Here is a 21,971-nt window from a genome sequence, read left to right on the forward strand (position 1 = left end):
TGACGGCATGTTAGACCCACTTTTTTCCCCCAAAAAATGGCTCAAAAATATTCCCACAATTTTATCTGGAAGGTTGGAATCAGGGTGATAATGATGAATAACGCAGACGGTAACACTGTCGGTCCCTGAACTGATCACTGCTGTGTTGAGAAAGTATCAGGTTCATGAAAGTCTAGTCAGGACGCAAGGGTTTGCAATCAAATTTTACTTTTATTAACACACAATAATTAATAGAAGAGCATGGGAAAATTGCAGTGGGAATAAAACACGCATGGGCACAATTTATAAAAGTACATGGAAAAAAATATGCATAATTTAATAAAACATACATGCACAATTTATAAAAGAGCGTGGGTAGGAAAATCTACTACAAGTATTGATCTATAGCAGTGGAAGTCAAACTTTTTCTTTCCACTCACATACCACCTTAAGTAATCCCTTACTATTCACCACTATCTGTCATTGGGGGCTGGTGGTGGGCTGTCGGCGGGGTTGGGGTGGGGGGCAGCGAGGTGGTGGACTTCAAACTGTTCAAACTGAGGATAAACCCATGGCCAGTGCCAAGGGGGGCATTTGTGGGCATTTCCCCCCCAAATGAGTTATTGTGCTCCCACCCTCAGCATGAGCATTGCTAGCTTCACTAGCAGCCAAGTGATAAAAGCACATACACTTGTCTGTTACGTCGGAGAGAGGAGGAAGTGACAGCAGCGCCGAGATGAGTTTTATGGCAGGTATGACACCCACTGTCATCCCCCCCCCACCCACTGAGTGAGTTTTTGAGTGTCAGTTTGTGACCCCGCTACCTGATTAGACTTGTTCTGATGCCAACTCTGGACAGACCAGCTTGTTCACAGCATAGATGATTATAGACACCTGGGGACAGCTGAAAGCAGGACAGTGGGATCAGTGTAGGCGCTGGTCTTTTATCACAATGCCACTTCCTAACACTAATCTCCTCTCCCTTAATATCTGAAGGTCTGTCAGTGACTGTCTTGAATACATTCAGTAACTGAGCATTCACACCCTCCTGTAATGTTCAAATTCAGTACCCATTCATTTATACTTTTTTATATTATTCATGAATGATCAAGCCCTATTTTGAAAGACGAATGGCCAACCCACTTCAGTCCTGTCAAAACCATGAATTATGTTCTTATGAATCAAATCATCTCTCATTCTCATCCCAGCAACACGTCAGTGCTTCACCCAACTAATGAAACAATGAGTCTAGTAGAGAATGCATCACTATTAGACCACCAGCTCATTTTATCTCCTGCTCCAGCCATTTCATCCACAGCTTATTTCAGACTTCTGCATTTATGGAAGCATTTGGGAGACCTAGGGTAAAGTTCTCCATAGGTTAACTTGCTGGTTGAGTCTGTTGTTAGGAGACAAATTAAATGTTAGCATTTATTTTGAGAAGACAAGAATATAAAAGCAAGGAAGCAGTACTGAGGCTTAATAGGGCACTGGCAAGACCACATTGAGAGTATTTTGAATGGTTTTGGACCCCATACCTAGGGAAAGATGTGCTGACGTTGGAGTGGGTCCAGGGGAGATTTACGAGAATGATTCTGGGGATGAGGTGGTTAATGTATGAAGAGGGTTTGATTGCTCAGTGCCTGTACTCCCTGGATTGTGGAAATATGGGGTGGGGGGGGGGGGTCCTCATTGAAATGTAATGAATATTGAAATGGCTACAGAGAGTGGATGTGGAGATGTTTCCAGTAGTAGGAGAGTTTAGTGAGAGAGGGCACAGCTTCAGAATAAAAGGACATCTCATTGAGAACAGAGATGAGGAGATATTGCTTCAGTCAGAGGGTGGTGAATCTGTGGGCCAAGTCATTGGATATATTTAAAGTGGAAGTTGAATAGTAAAGGGAGAAAGCATGAAAATAGGGTTGAAAAGGAAAATATATCAGCAATGAATGAAATAGTGGAGCAGACTTATGGGCCAAATGGCCTAATTTTGTTATTAGTTCCCAACTGGATTTATTCCTTTATTCCTTTAAACATGGAGATTACTTGGCTCATCAAATCAAGCCATCTTGCAGAGCATTCCCATTTCCCACATTAACATTCCTATTATCCCACATTTCCAAAAGTTCTGCCATCTGCTTCGATGAATTAGTCTACCAATCAAAAATTGGAATAGAAATTAAAATTCCATTTTAGCCAAATCAAAATAACACAATGATAAAAGAAATGTAGAGAAACAAATTAAGCATTCAAAACGTGACTGCTCCACTACATCCCTTTTAGTCTGAATGGCATGAAATGAGAATGCAAGTGACATACAGGTTACAAAATGCAATGGTTCTTTTTTTTCCTGGAATATAATTTCTTTGAGGTATTCAGGAATAAAATAGAAACAAAGAAAGACTCTGTGACTCAGTTATAAAAATGCATTGTACCCCCTTGGGTGTTAAACATTTGGGGGGATATTTCGCCAGAATGACATCTCAATCAATTTATCTTCAGCTTTATGACCATTAGGCTACAATTCCTCTATCTTTCTCCAGTCATTATTTTCTCCTTTTTGAAATTTCCCCAGCTGAAAGAGTAGACAGGAGAAAACGACCAAATTGCATCTGGAAATGCAACTGATTAAATGGTTTGTCAGTTTCCTTTACAAGAACTGCCTCTCCTGGGAGGCAGGAGAGTAGGTTCCCTACTTACACCTCCCACTGATGATTGAGCTGAGATTAAGAACCTGCTGTGTTCACAATGACACACACACACACAAGCCCACAACCTAATGATTTTAGAGAATTTATACACAAATATGTTGCAGTTCAGAGCTATCTCAGAAACACATTCCTACACATATTTTAAATTAATGGAATATATTCTAGAGTGCTGTTATAATCAGTATGAAGATCAATAGGTGGAAGGTGCGTAGAATGAAGTCAGATCTCCACTGAACATAAAATAAAATGGACTCTTGTGAAGAAGCAATGAGACTTTTCCAACTCTCCCTCAGAATGAAAATAATTGCAATTTTACCAAGATGCAAACATTAATTCACAATAACTGATATGCCAACTGTCAAGATATGGTATAGCTATGGAATGGCCAGCATTTATTGCTCATCTCATTACCTTGATCTAAATAACTTGCAATGCCATTTCAGAGTCAACCACTCTGCTGCATGTAGACAAGATCAGGTACCTCCTCTGATGACCTCCTCTGAAGATATTAGTAATCCTAATGAGTTTTGGCAATATTGCAGTAGATTTCAGATTCACAACTCACTAGATATTCAACACAAAAAAATGGATTTCAAACTGAATTTAAATTTCTTTGTTTCCCTGACAGGATTGCACTTAAACACTATTTTAACACTTACTCCGATGCAGAATAATATAATTTAATTAGCTAATGTTAAATTCATCTCAGACACAGGTGGCCAGTGGACAACTTCTTGAACTAGTCATTTATATATTAGCCTTTACAATATTCGTGGTGTTATTGCTTAATTCAAATCCACTTTTTCCTTAACTTTTATTCAATGTGTGTGTATATATATATATATATATATATATATATATAAATAGAAATAGGTGCCTAACTTTTTAGCCAGGATCGCCATTGTTCAGAATTTTTGGGTTTCAGAATCATTTTAAAATGGTGGTCACTTTAATCCTGGTCAAGTAATACTGCCATCTCTCCCCCCTTTACTTACCCAAGTCACACTGCCATCTAACCCCCGCCTACATCATGCTGCTGTTTCTTCTCCCTCCTCACCCGCCAGCCTGAATTGTGCTGCCATCTCTGCCCCCCCTCCACAGCCTCGTCTGCCCGAGTCATGCTGCTGTCTCTCTCCCCTGCTCATATAACCTGCCATCTCTCCCCACCTCGCCCAGCCAAGTGGCACTGCACAATCACTCTCTGTCTCTTTCTCTATCCCTCTCTCCCTGCCCCCTGCTGTACCAGCACCAGGAGACAGCCCCCTTCTTGGTTCCCTTGCACTGGCACTTATACAGTGGTTTCAGCTGCATGCGAGATTATAGGTAGTGATGACACCCATTGAGCCACCATGGGGCCGACTGAAAGTGCCGCAACGCTGGACAGGCGTCAGTATAGGTGATTCGGAGGCACTTATAAAGTAGCGGAATGCGATGGGAATCACAGGAGTTGAACAAAGGTCGTGTCAGGTCATGTTTTGTTCCTAACTCCATCTTTGATGAGCAGATGTCATCTACCAAAAAAAGTGCCAGTTTTTGGAGGTTGCCGAGTTTTGGAATTCCAGATAAAAGATTAGGCACCTGTATATGTCTCAATTTAATTGTGTCATTCTATGCTTTCAACATGATGTAATTGAATGTTAGTATTTTCTTGGGTGCATCATAATTAATCGCATTTATGAGATATTTGACATCATGCCATAATTTAACTGGTTATTTTAGACCATGTGTCATCCTCACATTTTAATACAAGTTGTTCATCAGGGTGACATGAGATGTCCCCACACAAAATTTCATTTAGAATCTTGTCTCTCTTGTTCTCATTGTGTATGTTGCTGGGCACAGCTGAACAACCTGATCTTCCCAAAAGGGTGGCAGAAAATTGTGATGGAGCCTGACAGGAGAAATCTGTAACTTAGAGCCAAGGTTCAGAATAATGATACATGTAAGATGGAGAGAAAGAGGAATTTCCTTTTGCAGTAGGAAATTAACCTTTGAAATTCTCTCAATCATTGATTTAATCTCAGGTTCAGATAGTCAGATGATTATACTGTAAGGGAGAACCAGGAAAGTCCAAGATCAAATCAGTACTGCCTCATTGAATGATGAAGTTCAAAGGGTTTTATGTCCCTTTCCAGCTTTTGCTTGTTCTTTGAGTGTTAGTCAATGCTTCTAACTGCTTAAAATGTTGATCTGCCCCACTAATCTGCTACCTTATATTCCTGAGTCCAAGGCTCTGATCTCCATATCTGCCACTCTACTATAACGGAGTTGTTTCTCCAGCATGGACACAGTCTGTTCAGCTCTCTGAATTTGCTTCATTTCCTTTTTCTCCTAATCCTCCACCATTCCACTTTATTCTCTTCTCATTTCCCTCAATTGTCTCCAGATTACAACACTCATCTATCCACTTGAGTCAGTTTATAGTGGCCAATTAAATGACCAAACTGCAAAACTTTGGAATGTTGAAGGAAACTAGAATACCCGAAGTGAACCGACATAATCACAGATCCTACAAACCCCAAAAGGTCAGTCTTGGAGGTCAGGACTCAACCCAAGTCTCTGGAGCGATGTGACAGCAGTTTTACCAGCTGTGATACTGTATCACCTGATCCTACCCCAGATCATCACCCATTTCTCTGCCATCCTCCTCATTTAAACAATAACCAAAAATTGACCTCACCTTGACAATTTATCCTAAATTAAAATGATTGTGTTTCAGAATTCAGCAGAAATTTAAAAAGCAATAAAAAAATATTTGCACAGAAGTAAGGCAGAAATAGTGATGGGAGCTCAGAGTGAAATGGTTTCCATCCTAAGATTTTAAAAATAGTAAATGAAAATTTTCTGATTTTCAAACTGTGATATTCTAAGATTATGACCTTTTGGGAACTATTTATTAAAAAAGGAAATTTGTGTATGCCACTCATCAATTTGAATAGTAAGGAGAGAGAAACCAGGGAATACAGATGTTCATTATTATAGCCTCTAATTATTGATAGTGACTGAAATCTAGAAAGTTTTCTGACGATCACAAAGTATCAATATAGCTTTTACTATGCAGTATTATGCAGATTTAATATGCAAAAATATTAAATCCTCAGATCTTTCTGTTATTTCTATATGGTGTCTGCCATTGGATGACTTTTCATGCCAACTTGCTTAAAATTATATTAAACTCTGATATCTGGTATTCCATTTGTGAAATTTTTCAGAGAATAAAAATGGTAGTCGAGAATAACATCTTGAACTGCCACATCATCTGCTGCAACAAATTGGTTACTATATCATAATTAGACTGGATTTAATACCTAGCATTGATTTTTCTGCTAACAAAACAATGCATCTACAATTTTAAGGAGTATTTTAAGCAGAAAACTGAGTTCAGAGTAAATTGGATGTCTTTACAATGGGTAAAAAAATAATTTAAATCGGTAGTCTGGCCCACTAATCTGGCCAAATCCCAAAATGAGTTAATTACCTTCTGTGAGTATCTATTAATTTCATTTATTTGAGCAGGTTATATGAAGTTTAATTGATTCTTATAGATGTAAGGCCAACAAATGGCAAGTATCTAATGCTTTCGAAAATATTATTTTCTCATTGGACTGGAAAGCTGTTAGTTTTATGCCAATTTGATATGAAATGATTCTGATTTGCTGTTTTTATATGTGTATATGACCAAATGGATCCTGGATTTCATATGTTTCTGTAATAGCTCATTTTCAGCAATATGAATCAAAAAACATCAAATTATTAGGTTAAATTGTATTAGTTTATGGCAGAATTGATGATGGTGTACAAAATGGGAAAATAAAATACTTCCCCAAACCAACAAAATATGCACACAGTTGTTAATTGCAATCCAGGCCCAGGTATGTGCATTTATACTTTGTTTCGGGATAATTTTCAAGTAATCCATTGTTTTATTTAGGTTGTAAATACAAAGTGGCAGTGGATTTGGGAGGAGGAAATGTTCACCTTATGGAATTTTCAGTTTGGGCAAACGATCTTGCACTAATAGAGCAGCTGTACTGATACCAATTTTGACTTAGTGAAGTGTGTTCACTGAAATCACTATTAGTCTCCTGCTGACCTTCAATCAGCCTCTTTGAAAGGTCCTGTATCATTGTTCAATGTGAAATTAGCAGCATCACTGAATTTTCATGCAGTCAGTCCAGGATCATTACAGTGCCTAGAAGATCAGGGACAGTGAATGACTGAAGGTTTTGGAACTAGACCATTTTCCAAATCTGGACAGTGCCATCTAATGTACTGCATCTCACACATTCTTTTTTTGTAACTGTAAAGTTTCATTTTTTTTTCTTATTGGTATTAGAGGTTTAACTTATGATGAACTTAATAAAAAACAAATTGCTAAAGGAACTCAGGAGGACGGGTGGTATCTACAGAAGCAGAAGATGGTAGACATTTGAGTTAAGGCCTTGCATCAGGACTGAGAATTATGGGAATATCCAGTATAACTGGATGGGGGGAACTAGTTAGAGAGGGGCTGTCAGGCAGGAGGTAGAAGCAGGGGAAGTAGGCAAGGCAGATGCAACCAAGTGGGGTAGGGAGCGTGTTGGGCTGAAACAGAGGCTGGAAGCTGATGAGTGGAATCTGGTTAATAAGGAAGATGTTAAATTGATTCATTTGAGGGAAGAACGAATGACAGATGGAAGCAAGTAAGGGTGGGGAACAAAACTAGTTGGTGGGGTGAGACAACCTGGGTGGATGACACTCTGTACATTGAATTAGAAAATTCAACACAATAACCAGAGGAATTTGAGGTATTGCTCTTCTGACAGTCTGGTGTTGGAATGGAGAGGAAAGTTAAAATGGAATTTAGTCAGGAGCTTAAGTTGCCCATTGTGGACAGAGTTCATGTTTCCATAAAACATTCACCTAATCCATGATTGGTATTGCCGAAATAGTAGAGGCCATATTTGAAGCATCAAATGCTGTAAACAAGTTTTGAGGAATTGCATGTGAATCTTTTCTAGAATTGAAAGGGCAATTTAGGTCCCTGGATGGTGGTGTCACCATCTCCCAACTCCATCTCTACCCATCCACCTGCCTCACATTTCCATCACACCTCTTTATATTGGCTATATCCCCTCTAAATTCTTCAATCCTATGCAGGGTGTTGACCCAAATATTGACCACCCTTTTGCCTCCACAAATGCTTCTTGACCCACTGTTTCCCTAGCAGATTATTTTGCTCCTGATGACAGAATCTGTAGTCTCTTGTGATTTGTTTTGAATTCCCTTTAGTCAACTTCAACTCACAGAGGAACATACACAGCACACAAGCACAGTACAGGCAGTTCCCGGGTTACGAACAAGATCTATTCCTAAGTCTATCTTTAAGTTTAATTTGTAGGCAAGTCAGATAGGTACATATGGTTTTTATTTTGCATCAGTTAGCCTTTAGCCTTTCTAAGCATATAAAACTTCTGGAGTCAATTTCTTGAAGTAAGCATCACGGGACGCAACATGATCTGACTTAAAATGGCGAAGGACGTTCCCCTTCCTCAAGTTGATGAACTGCTGAAGGCTCATATCGTCTGTTCATAAGTATGAGTTGTCCGTAAGTCAGACGTTCATAATCTGGGGACTGCCTGTATATTGAGAAACAAGGGGTTAACTTCTTCAGCACTCACCACAGACAGGCACAGTATACCACGTAACTAACGTGTACATATACATGAACCTGATGTCCAGTGTCACTGCTGCTCGGGATTCAGATGGGCCTATTGATTCATCCCTTTGGAGCTGCCCGTGGCTCACTGCCTGGAGTTCAGCAATGGTTACAAGTAATGAACACGTACACAGCGATAATACACAAATAACTACACATCCGATATGAATAAATCACTGCTAAACATTCTCAACTCCCAATTAGTAATGAAAGGGTGAAACACACAGTACCATCAACTCTCTATCTCTAGCAGGCACAGCACACTAACAAACAATAAATTAATTGCAACTAATAAGTATATCAAATGAATCTGGTCTCAGGTATTGCCCTTTGCATTCAGCCCTCTGGAGCTGCCTCTGGCCTGCAGCCTGGAGTTTAGTAATGTTTTCCATGAAGCAGCAACACACAAAGAGATAAGGAGAGCAGAGAATGTACCTGCTTGGCTTTTTCAATGCAAGACCCATTGTCCTGACCTGTGAGGACCAATGGTACATCAGCCTCACCTGAGGGTAGATCTAACCTTTGATTGGCAAATGAAATGAAATCCAACGAGAGTCCAGCCAGAGAAGTCACATGACTATCCGCAAACCACATTCTTACAGATTCCTGACAGAGAGGCTGCGTTAACCACACAATCCACACTCCCACTAGTTTTCAGATGGAGAGGCCACATGACCCTCCACAATCCACATTATGTTCCACCCCTTGGAAGTTACCACATCATGCCAATCCAGTTACAGGCAAGTACCCTGTGGAGTTATCTACATTACGCATAGCACATACACACTGACAGCCTGCCATGTCGCCCCCTCACCCCCAGACCCACAGATCCCTATGGGGAATTGTGTCCAAAGGACCAGTCCCTGGCTCATTACATTTATTCTCTGACTCTCAGATGTGGCAAGGGACTTGTATCCCCAAATGGCCCAGAATGCAAGTGCAGCGCTTCTTACCGACAACAGCACTGGCACCACCTCCTACCACGAGCAAATAATTCAAGGCCATCCTGACTCCTCCTTAGGCTGAAGTGCTACAACCACCTCATTGACCAGCATCTCCACCATGGTGGTCATTCATCTGGGTGCTCCTTCAGATTTAAGAGACATATGGGGGCACACCTCCCAGCAGGCACCGTACCCTCCGATGTGTAAGAAGGGATCAACATGACAGCCGCACATCCAGGTTGTACCAGGGAGCACTCACCTTTGCTGGGCTATGAGTTGCAGACTGTCTCATGCCTGGATACTGTTCCTGCTTGCATTCTCACCGATTGCTCAGAGCAGTGCTGGCTATACCATCTGCACAAACATTCCCAAAACCTGGTTACAGTTTGGGGACTCAATCTGAGAGTCGGGACTTTGTATTGGCCAGATTATGCACAGGAAAAGACCTTCCCCCAGGCTACCCAGCCATTGGGAAGTTGAATATGCACTGTTTCTGGAGTGGGCGAAGTTGGTTGGTGACCATTATCTACCTAAGACAGGAATATGAAAGCCTGCAGAACTGGACAGTTTCCACCCCAGAGTCTTTATTTTCAGAGTTGGCAGGGATCAGAGTTCATGGCATTCCTTCAGTAGTGTTGAAATTGTTGGCTCTCTTGGCATTTTCATTAGCTACATGACTGCTCAGTGCCGCCATCACCGGTTCCAGCACCTGCAGGTAAATTATCCTGTGAAGAAAGGAAATACACTCTCTCCTGGTTAATTTGTGTGTGTGCATGTAGACAAGCCATTCCTGTTTCCCCTGGAAATGTAACCCATTGAATATTTCCCAGATTTTGAGCTACGAACATCCACCCTTGTTGGTGCCCCTTTCCTGACCAGGAGACTCAATTCTCCACCTGATCACAGGCCGCTCCACCTGAACACAGGCTGCTCCACCTGACCACAGGCTGTTCCACTTGACCACAGGCTGTTCCACTTGACCACAGGCTGTTCCACTTGACCATAGGCTGCTCCACCTGACCACAGGCTGTTCCACTTGACCACAGGCCGCTCCACCTGATCACAGGCTGCTCCACCTGACCACAGGACGCTCTACCTGACCACAGGCTGTTCCACTTGACCACAGGCTATTCCACCTGACCACAGGCTATTCCACCTGACCACAGGCAGTTCCACTTGACCACAGGCCATTCCACTTGACCACAGGCTGCTCTACCCGACCACAGGCCACTCCACCTGACCACAGGTCGCTCCACCTGACCACAGGCTGCTCCACCTGACCACAACCCATTCCACCTGACCACAGGCCGCTCCACCTGACCACAGGCTGCTCCACCTGACCACAGGGTGCTCCTCCTGACCACAGACAGTTCCACTTGACCACAGGCCATTCGACCTGACCACAGCCCATTCCACCTGACCGCAGGCCACTTCACCTGACTCCAGGCTGCTTCACCTGACCACAGGCTGCTTCACATGACCACAGCCTGTTCCACCTGACCACAGGCTGCTCTACTTGACCAATGGCCACTCCACCTGACCACATCTCAGTAAAGGTGCACCAACATCAGGAAGTCTGCATGCATGAGATGGTCTCAGAGAAAGGTTAAATTGGTTAGTATTTTGCAAAATCACCAGCACATAGGTCCAGTCAAAAGTCCTTGAACCCTGCTTGCAGCGCCAAATATTGTGTTCAAGAATAGGTTTGATGGGTTCAACGTTATCAACAAACAGTGGGCAAACAGAGAGACAGAGGGCAGAAACTGCACGTGCTCAGCTTTTTCAGTGCTAGACCCATCCTCATGACCTGTGAGGACCAATCATAAATCAGACTCACCTATAGGCAGATCTAACCCTTGATTGGCAGGTGAGGTGATATCTGACTAGGCTGCAGCCAGGGAGGTTACATGACTCTCCACAATCCACATTCCCATCAGATTCCAGACAGAGAGGCCACATTATCCTCACAATCCATACTCCCACTAGGTTCCAGGCAGAGAGGCCACATGACCCTCCACAATCCACACTGCGTTCTCCTTGATCTCAGTTTGCTCAGTAGGTAATTTGAATAGCGCCTTTGGAAGACCACACAAAAGAGTCTGGAAAAACAACCAACTGAAAAACCTCACAAAGATTAGCGTATACAGAGCCGTTGTCATACCCACACACCTGTTCGGCTCCGAATCATGGGTCCTCTACCAGCATCACCTACGGCTCCTAGAATGCTTCCACCAGCGTTGTCTCCACTCCATCCTCAACATTCATTGGAGTGACTTCATCACCAACATCGAAGTACTCGAGATGGCAGAGGCCGACAGCATCGAATCCACGCTGCTGAAGATCCAACTGCGCTGGGTAGGTCACGTCTCCAGAATGGAGGACCATCGCTTTCCCAAGATCGTGTTATATGACGAGCTCTCCACTGGCCACCGAGACAGAGGTGTACCAAAGAAGAGGTACAAGGACTGCCTAAAGAAATTTCTTGGTGCCTGCCACATTGACCACCGCCAGTGGGCTGATATCGCCTCTAACCGTGCATCTTGGCGCCTCACAGTTCGGCGGGCAGCAACCTCCTTTGAAGAAGACTGCAGAGCTCACCTCACTGACAAAAGACAAAGGAGGAAAAACCCAACACCCAACCCCAACCAACCAATTTTCCCTTGCAACCGCTGCAACCGTGTCTGTCTGTCCCACATCGGACTTGTCAGCCACAAACGAGCCTGCAGCTGACATGAACATTACCCTTCCATAAATCTTCGTCCGCGAAGCCAAGCCAAAGAACAAAGCACGTAGATTAGTAGCTATGATCCATTGACCTTTCAGAGTAACAGGGCTAAAAATCTATTGCCTACTGTAATGATTTCATGTGCCATGAGACAGAATTTTAACTGAAAAGCAACCATTAACTATGATTAAACAACAAGCTAAAGGTGCTCAGGGTGTCTGGCAGTGTCCATGGAAAACAATGGCCTGTTAATATTTTGGGTTGAGACTCTCTTTAAGCCACACTTTACATCTTGGATAGTTTTCATTTGTATGATAAGCTACAATTACAGTATAAACTGGCAAAGCACTTTGCATAACACTGTTACAGCACCAGTGATCGGAACTTGGGTTTGAATTTCACGCCATCTGTACATTCTCCCCGTATCTGCGTGGGTTTTCTTTGGGGGCTTGAAACGTACCAGAGGTTATAGGTTAATTGGATGTTATTGGGCATCTTGGGCTCATGGGCCAAAATGACATATTCCTTGCTGTATGTCTAAAAAAAACAATTTGTCGTGAATGTGTGAATGGATTTTGCCAAAATTGCATGGAACTCTTCATGAAGTTTTTTGGCAGATTGGGATCAATGACAGGAAAGAAACTCAAATATTATTTTTAAAATAACAAATAAAGGAAAAATTATTTGGTCTGTCAAAATATTTACTATTTTACTTCCATTTAATGTTACTGAATAAATCATGAAATGTGTTGAAATATTTCCTGATTAGTGCCCTCCAGCACCATTCACCAATAATCTAAATGGTTGTGCATTTACTGTGGCATGAATTTAGAAATCTCAATCGGTCCATCGATTTAATGCTTACGTGATATAGTACTTAGCTGTTTAACTTTGTTGGCAGGGATCTCTGTGGAGTAGTGTATAAGTCCCAATGAATTATGGTATGGACTAAGGAATGGCATAAATCCTTGAAAGCTTTCAACTTACATGAAGGACAGTATCACATACCATCACATTTATAACGATTTTTTTTTCTCCCTTTAAGATGAGTTCTATATATCTTCTTTAGTTTGGTACATAACATCATACTTATGACCAAATGAAGAAAAAGTGACATTTCATTGAGTCTTTTTTTGTCTGGGCCATGTACATAAAAAATTCAACACGTTAAATTCATAGCTTAAAACATGCTGAAAGGTATACTAACAATAACCTCACACTCAATGTTACCCAAACTATGGAGCTGATTGTGGAATTAGGAGGGGAAAACCAAAAGGTGTATGTCCCAGTGATCATTGGGGGATCAGAGGTGGAGAGGGTGAGCAAATTTAAATTCTTGGGAGCACTACATTGAGAAACTTTGCAGGACCCAACACACAAATGTCATTGTGAAGAAAGCACATCTGCACTTCTACTTTCTCAGGAGTTTGCAAGGTTTGGTATGACATCCTCAAGCAGGTAAAACTTTTATAGATGTGTAGTGGAAGTACTGCATCATAGCCTAGCATGGGGGCAGTAATACCTGAGTGGAAAGCCCTGCAAAAGTCAGCGGATGTAGTCAAGTACATCATAGGCAAAACTCTCCCCACCATCAAGAAAATCTACATGGATCACTGCCATTGAAAAGCAGCAGTAATCATCATGGATCCACACCACCCAGGGCATACTCTGTTCTAACTGCTGCCATCAGGAAAGAGGTATAGTTGCCACAAGACTCATACCATCAGGTTCAAAAACAGTTGCTACCCCTTCGCCATCAGACTCCTAAACAAATTCAGAGATTCAATTAAAGGCTCTTAATTTGCACGTTATTTAATATGGAATATGTATTTTCTGACTTGCACAGTCAGTTGGTTTATAGTTCTTTATTTGTTTGCATTTCTTTTGCATACATATCTTTTCTTGAGTACAGTTTTCTGCCTGGCCTGCAGGAAAAAGGATCTCAGAGCTGTATGTGATGTCATGTATGTACTGTGACAATAAATCCATGATTGTAATCTCTTTTCACTGATATTTTGCCATATCTGAAAGACAGCTGCCACTTATCATCACATTGAACAGGTGACGTGTTTAAAATCACTGGAGCTTCCAGTTGCTGATCAGAATTATTATTCACATTTTCAGTTCCAACTTGTATCTGCAAGCCCATTTAAAATAGAGGATAAAATCTGGAAGATAGAAAGAAAATCAGACAGATTTGAAGTATTGGAGCAAAAGTCAGGAAAGAGCATAAATTGTTTTTCAAGGTTAAATATTCTTGTATTGGTGGGTTGGGGAGGGTAGGACAAGATTTCCATTTATACACTGCATTCATAATTCAGGACATTCAAAGTACTTGTGATGTGATGTGCATTTGAAGTATAGTCATGAGTGCAATACAGGAAGTCAGCCAAGTCTCACAAACAGGCAAGGACAAGAGCTCTGTAAACCTAGTACAAGGATGGACAGACTGGAAGAGTGAGAATGGATTAAAAAAAGTCAGATCTAAAGATAATTTTATTCAGCAACTTATTTTAATATGTCAGTGCTCTGCTGCATACCAGCTTTTGAACATCGGAATATGTTTCCAGGTAGTTCCCATAACAGCTGGATTGGCACTGGCAAACTCTTGGCTCATTGGGATGAATTAAATGAGATTTTGGAATGAATTTCTGATTTTGTGAAGTCTGTATGAACAGCTGTTCATGAACAAACTGGAAATCTCCTTTGCGCTTCAGGATCATGAAACAGAACATCATGATTTCATTTCCTCTTTTCACCCATTATCAATACATGAAGTGTGTTGTGTTTGAGGATGTGTGTGTGGGATGTGATTACAATTAATAGCAAGGAAGAGCAAACAACATTTAAATAAACCAGATTATATTGTCTGAACTTGGTAACAATGTTTAACATTCTTACTGATAATACAGAGAAATATGTTTATATTATAATCTGTCCATTTCAAACTGATTTCTAACCACCACACACTGCTGCGGAGAAAATCAATGGAAGGTTGAGATTCAATTTATATGCTGAAAACTGATTAAATTGTGAAAGCAATGACATCATATGGGGGAGGGAGGTGACTGGATCTGAAATGTAAAGTAAGAGATTGGCTGCATAAAGGAAGACTTTATGTTCAATCTCTTTCTGCCATTTCCCCAATATGTCCCTGCACTCACAAAATGCAACTTCTAATGGTTCAATCACCAGAACAAATAATAAAGGGCTTAACAGGCATCCTTGAAGAGTGCCATATTGCAGATTGAAAGGCTGAGATTATTGTAAATTTGTAAGACTTGTGGTGGATGGCTGTGAGTGTAATAATTTAGCCCATGTAATAAAATCAGAATCAAATTTAATTTTTTAAAGGATTGTAAACAGATATGTCCATTCTATATAATCAAAAGCTTTTTCAGCATCCAATCAAAGAGTACACTCAGGAGTTTTCCCAGAAGACAAATACATAACATTCATTGAATGACATATATTAAAATAAGAATATTGGTTTTTAATAAACCCCATTTGATCTTCAGAAATAACTGATTGGCTAAAATTGATATTCAGTAGGAAGATCAGTCTATAAGAGGAACATTTAGTTGTGTCTTTACCTTTCTTTGCAATTAAAGATATGCAAGCCTCATTAAATGAATCTGGAAGTTTGCCCTGTTTAAACAAATCTGTAAACACCACCTTCAGATAAGGTGTGAGCAATTGAGAAAATAATTTGAAAAATTCCACAGAGAACCCATTGAGCCCAGGGGTCTTACCAGATTGCAATAAGGAAATAGTAACTATTATTTCCTCTTTCAAAATTGATTCATCCAGTCTAATTTGACTATCTGAAGAAATCTTGGGGATATTAAATCTGTCTAAGAAATTTCCCATCAAATCACTGTCATTCATACATTTTGAAGAGTATAGTTTGGAATAGGATTTTGAAATATATCATTCATCTCCAAATGATCTGAAGTCATAACACTATTATCTTTACAAACCTTTATAATGTGATGTTTAACACAAAATCCTCTCAAATATTTGGCCAAATTCTAGCAGATTTATCACTATGAATGTAAAATTGACTTTTAGATTTCAAAAGCTCACATTCGGCTGAATATGACGAGAGAAGATCAAATTTAGTTTTAAGTTCAATCCATTTTTTTGTTTACAGCTGAGTTTTTAGTTTGAGCCTATTGTTGATCTGTTTAATCAACTCAGATCTTTCTTTATTAGTCTTATTTTATTAACAGTATATGAAATAATTTGCCCCCTAAGTAAAGCCTTCAAGGTATCCCATATAACTAAGCTAGAAGTCTCTGAAGAGAGATTAGTATTGAAAGAAAACTATTTGTTCTTCCATAAATTTAACAAGCTCCTTATCTGATAATAACACTGAATTAAAACACCAGTGTCTTTTATCTTGAGGAAAATTAGGAAGATTCCATGACATTGAAACAGGATCTGGTCAGATATTACAGTACTATAGTGGTATTGACAAGAATGAGTTAATGAAATTAAATAATCACCCTCGCAACTTGAACTGCTCTGCCAGTGCCGGCACCAGCTAGGGAAATGCAGAGCGATTCCAGCTTCGTGGGGGATTATGATCAGGGAAGACGGCCATTTTGTCCATTGATCCTGCATTGAGCCACTGGCACTGATGAATGGCCCTGAAGGCCAAAGCGGCCCAGTGAGGTGTTGGTGGGGCGGGCTGTCAGCGGGTGACCGGCGGAGTTGTCACGGCCCGCACTGGCTGCGCACTGAAGGCTCCGCCGGCTACACCCTGACATCCCCACTAGCCACCCTCTGACAGCCCCACTGACTGCCTGCCCCAGCCTTGCTATGACAGCCCCTCTGACCACTTAATCGGCCATGCACTGAAGGCGCCACCTTCGTAAGATGGCTGAAAACAGTTAGACAGCTGCAAATATAACCTTGTAAACACTGTGAAAATAGGCACAAACTGTACAGACTTTGCAAGGATAGATATGAAAATGGCTTGCATAAATGCAATAAAAGGTTGAAATAATGCTAGCATAAGCATCATTAATTTTGTAGTTTTTGAGCTAGACCATTTTGCTTTTGAAAGGCAAACACCAAAAAGCCAAGTGTTGGGGCTGGCAAACTAATTTTTTTTAATATAGAATGATGTAATATTAAGAATGAGGGTTGTTTTACCCCTTACTCATTTGAAATTGTGTAAATATAAAAGCACACCTCTGTATTTTTGAAGTGAGAGCTGAGACTTCAGTAAGGTGTCTGATTCTGATATCTCTTGATTAGTCTCCTCACTTCCCATCTACAAATTGACTATAACTGAAGTAAAGATCTGAATGCTTTGAAGAGATATTTTGCTGCATGTTCTATTCTGCTGTCTGATTTCATTTCAGAGGTCAGGCTGAATTCCACATTGGCGTAGTTACCAAGAATCTCACAGAAAAGATTGACACAGATGGAATAAGTGGCAACAGTGAGACTGGGATGTTGGAAGGAGTTGACAGTGTACTTCTGGGACCCTTGAACCCAGAATCCATATCCCACTCCCAGGAGCATTCAAGGTTGATCTGGTTCCCCACCAAGATCCATAAAGGAACCAAGAGAAATAAAGCATACATGTTAGTGGAGAAATGAGGTTTAAGGTCATGTTACTGCAGTGATTATACAAAATGACGTTATATTGTTTGCCTGAGATTAAATTTAATTCAAGCATTTGGCCAGAGAGGCCCGGACAGGAGATAAGAGATGGGACAGCAAAAGGATAAGGCAAATGGAACTGTCCCAGTATAGCAAATGTGTTATTTGTATCTGAAGTATGGTACAAATTAAGGGTAGAAATTTGAATTGGACAGCTAGTTGCACAATTCAGTAAAAAAAATGGGTAGGAATTGAGCAGGAGGCCAGAAAAGGGCCGGCCAGGTAAATTTATGAGTTAAAAAGGTAATGATATATCAGAAAGTGGACTTGTCTGTTCATGTCTATCTTACTAAAACTGTTCCAAAATCACATAGAGCAGGAGAACGATTTTATAATAATACTAGTAATTCAGCCAAGGTAGAACAATTAATGTAAAAAAAATATGCATCAAATAAATGGAAAAACAGAATTAGAGAGTGGAAAGAGGAACCCTAGAAGTGTGAGAGCAAAAACGAATAAGAGCTGAAGAGATAATGCAAGCCATAGGAGAGGAAACTGGCATATCGACCCTGACCTTGCTTAGTAATCAAAGTAAAATTAATATAATTGACAGCTCCTGCCCTGTCTGTGCAGTATATTTTTTAAAGATTGAAATTAAAGTCTATTCCAGGAGTTACAGAAACTAACCCAGCTAAGTATTTGGATGAGCAGCATATTAAACTAGAAGGTACTAATCTATTCTGACCAACATTGAAATAAAAATTAAATCCAATGTTTAAATGGCTAAAATTTAAATAAGGAACAGAACAGCACCAATTACAGAATGTGAAACTGATTTCTATTAAAATGGTCACACACTCTCTTGCCCCCATCCCCACCTTAGAGCGAGTGTGTGTATGTGTGTGAGAGAGAGATCTTTTCTGCTGCTGTATGGGCATTCAAGGACTATATTAGGCGCTACTGCTTCGAGCATTTTGAAAACAGCACTGAGCCCACATTAAATTATCTACTTGAAACTCTTCAAAGATAAAACATGTTATTATTCGCAGATCTTTAAATACATGCACAAAATTTTTAGGCGTTATAAAATGAATTGATTTATCAATTCTCTTTTTTTTTTCTCACTTCTAAAACTTTCATGCATTGGTTCAACATGTTAGAAGGGGAACACCATTGCCTGATTATCAGTCTTTCCCTTGTGCAACCATTTCTTTTCCCTTTAAAATAGTAGACATGTATTACTTCCAGAAGATTAACTACTTTAGAACTCTTTTTCAAAAATAAACGATAAGAGGGGGTAAAAAGGGAACATAAACAAAGGGAGTAACTTAAGAGATATAGAATCATGCAATCACAGGGACAGATAAGCGTAGGAAAAGGATGCAGCAAAGAAATTTTAAAAACTGAGAAGTCCTGTTGGCTGAATGTGAAAGGAAATAAATCAGGAATCAAATGGTTAACGAACAGAAGGTGAAAAAAGAAAACCCCAGGGATCCATTCTCAGGCATGGCAAAACTATTTCTGCAAAACAATGAGGTTATGGAGTCAATAGATTCCTTTTGTGCTCACCCACCCTCTTATCCATCCCAGATTCAAGAGGCTGTTTTGCCTCAAGCTTGACAGTCAGCACTGTTTACCTTACTGCACCAGTCTAAGTACATTCATCAACTGGGGATATAACATTAGACTCCCACCAAAAACCTGAGTACCATGTGTCAGTAGGTGAAGTGGTGAAATGGAGACAAAGAAACCAAGCTAGACCCCAAATGGAGCAAAAAAAACCTTATACGTATGTTTCCAAATCCCCGCAGACACCGGCAAAATCAAGAAGCTACAATGCCAATGTTCTTCTTCTTCTTCTTTGGCTTGGCTTCGCGGACGAAGATTTATGGAGGGGGTAAAAAGTCCACGTCAGCTGCAGGCTCGTTTGTGGCTGACAAGTCCGATGTGGGACAGGCAGACACGGTTGCAGCGGCTGCAGGGGAAAATTGGTGGGTTGGGGTTGGGTGTTGGGTTTCTCCTCCTTTGCCTTTTGTCAGTGAGGTGGGCTCTGCGGTCTTCTTCAAAGGAGGTTGCTGCCCGCCGAACTGTGAGGCGCCAAGATGCACGGTTTGAGGCGAGATCAGCCCACTGGTGGTGGTCAATGTGGCAGGCACCAAGAGATTTCTTTAGGCAGTCCTTGTATATGCCAGTGTATATCCTGTGGAAACTGCAAGAAATGTTTGCTAATTGCTCATCATGCCCCTGATAGAAATAAAGACCCAATAGGTTTTGTTAACTACATTAGATCAACTCAAAATATGTACGGCACCCAGCCCCAGGATTTATTCTCCTTGTGCCATGCCATATTAAATCGAGAAGAGCATATAAAATGGAAGGCAGCTACACAGGCATCAGCTAATGCTATACAGACCTTTGAAGAGCTTACACAGTATCAGATCCAACCAGCAGAACAGATTAAAACAATACTCATAGCATTAACAGGAAGTTTAAAACGACCAATAGATAAAAGCAAGGTCCTTGATTGTAAGCCACTCCCCAAAGAGTCAGCCCAGGAATTTTGGGAACAATTTACTGTAGCATAGCAGACACATCCTGGAAACCAGATTTCAATAATGGTCAGCCCTTGCCCCAATTTAATGCAATTCTTATGCAAAGTCAACCTGAAAAGACAGCGTCATTGATTAAGACTAATTTAAATTGGTCAGACAATACAAAAGATCAAGCTAGAAGACTATATTGGCCTTCTGGTGTAGTAATAAGGATGAAACTGAGGCTTCACAAAAAACCCTGAGTGAAGTATGAGTTTCCTTTAAGAATGCCGAGGAATAATGACAGGAGAAACAATTGGCAATACCTATATGAACGAATACAGGTTCCAGCTCAATGCTCATATCCACCTCAGGGATGAAATCAATCCTGGGGACCAACTAGACCAAATAACATCCAGCCACCACTCTGCCATAATGTTTGTTTTAAATGAGGGAGGAAGGACAATGATGTGTTGATTGCCCCTCTAACAGACAAGATGATCGCTATCGGGCACCTTTTTCTCCAATCAATGATTTCTGCCAGTGACTGAAGAAGGAAACAAAGGTCTTTACTGCCTGCCCTCTCATCTCACAAGGAGGTAGTAATGAAGCACAGTTATAATGAAGGTGCAGGGTGCCTCTCTTCCATTTTTGATGGATATAGGGCAACTCTATCAGGAATTCGCGGAGGAATATGTATTCCCTATTGCCAATCGTACAGTGCAACTGTCAGGTCTGGTAGGAAATCTATCTCACTATTCAACCACAGAGCCACTACAGATCTAAGTGCCACAGGAAGACAAGGAGCATTGTTGTACTGGTCGACACCTCAAGAAGTCTACAGCACCTTACAGCATCATCATTAATCAAGAACAGAAGATGTTTCGGAGGAGGTATTGTCTGCATCACCTTATGAGATGAACTGGATCATGATTGCTTGCAGCATAACCACATTTTAACTTCAGCAAGACAAGATTTAAAGGACAGTCCAATCGAAGAAGCTACAACTTGGTTTGTTGACAGTACAGCCTTCATCGATGAAATGGGTAGACACCATTCAGGTTACGGTATTGTTCATGACACAACTGAAATCATAGAGGCTGCAGCTTTCCACCATCCTATCTTGCCACAGCATCTGAATTATTTGCTCTTTCATGAACCTGCATAAAAGGAACAGGAATGCGACTTAACATTTATATAGACTCTTGTAAATACTTTTGGGTCGCACATGATTTTGGAGCTCCATGGCAACATCGGGAATTTTTAAAACATTTTCAGGGAAACCCAATTTCTGTGGCTAACTTGCTGACATCTCTTTGCTTACTTACCCACCTTGCTATTATTAAATGTGATGCCCACACCAAAGCCCAGGACCCTACTTCCCTTGGGAATGCTTATTCAGATCCAAATGCAAAACTTGCTTCTATAAACAATCCCCTCACGGTTTATTCAGAAAGCAACACAATGCTAGTCTGATATGGAGGAAGTATTAAGACATCAGGGGAATGCCCCTGCTAAATTGAAAAAAAATGTGGAAACAGTGAGGGTGCATAAAAGATCAGGAAACTCATTTATAAATGACCCCCACTGGACAAATTTGTGTACCTGATGTACTTTTATCTGTGTTGCTTAATTATATTCATACTATGACACTCCTTGGTGAGGAAGGAATGGTGAAAGTGGCTCTGCAGATGTGGTGGCACCCTAATTTAAATATTGCAGGAAAACAGAAGGTATCTGAGTGTATCAGCTGTCAGAAAATTAATC

General features: G+C 40.8%; 2 long non-coding RNA genes across 2 annotated transcripts in view; one reads left to right on the forward strand and one right to left on the reverse strand.

The window, feature by feature from the left end:
- The window catches only part of LOC138742439 (uncharacterized), a 272,459-nt gene that overhangs the window by 249,559 nt on the left and 929 nt on the right, over positions 1 to 21,971 (forward strand). The window lies entirely within an intron of this gene.
- Positions 8,244 to 21,971, reverse strand: part of LOC138742440 (uncharacterized) — a 39,825-nt gene continuing 26,097 nt past the window's right edge. Inside the window, exons 3-4 of the long non-coding RNA XR_011344166.1 lie at positions 21,114 to 21,364; positions 8,244 to 8,308 (exon numbers count right to left, since the gene is read on the reverse strand). This is a non-coding gene — a long non-coding RNA (uncharacterized lncRNA). The remainder of the gene's footprint in view (positions 8,309 to 21,113; positions 21,365 to 21,971) is intronic.

The sequence above is a fragment of the Narcine bancroftii genome, chromosome 9 (genome assembly GCF_036971445.1).
Source record: "Narcine bancroftii isolate sNarBan1 chromosome 9, sNarBan1.hap1, whole genome shotgun sequence".
Lineage (NCBI taxonomy): Eukaryota > Metazoa > Chordata > Chondrichthyes > Torpediniformes > Narcinidae > Narcine > Narcine bancroftii.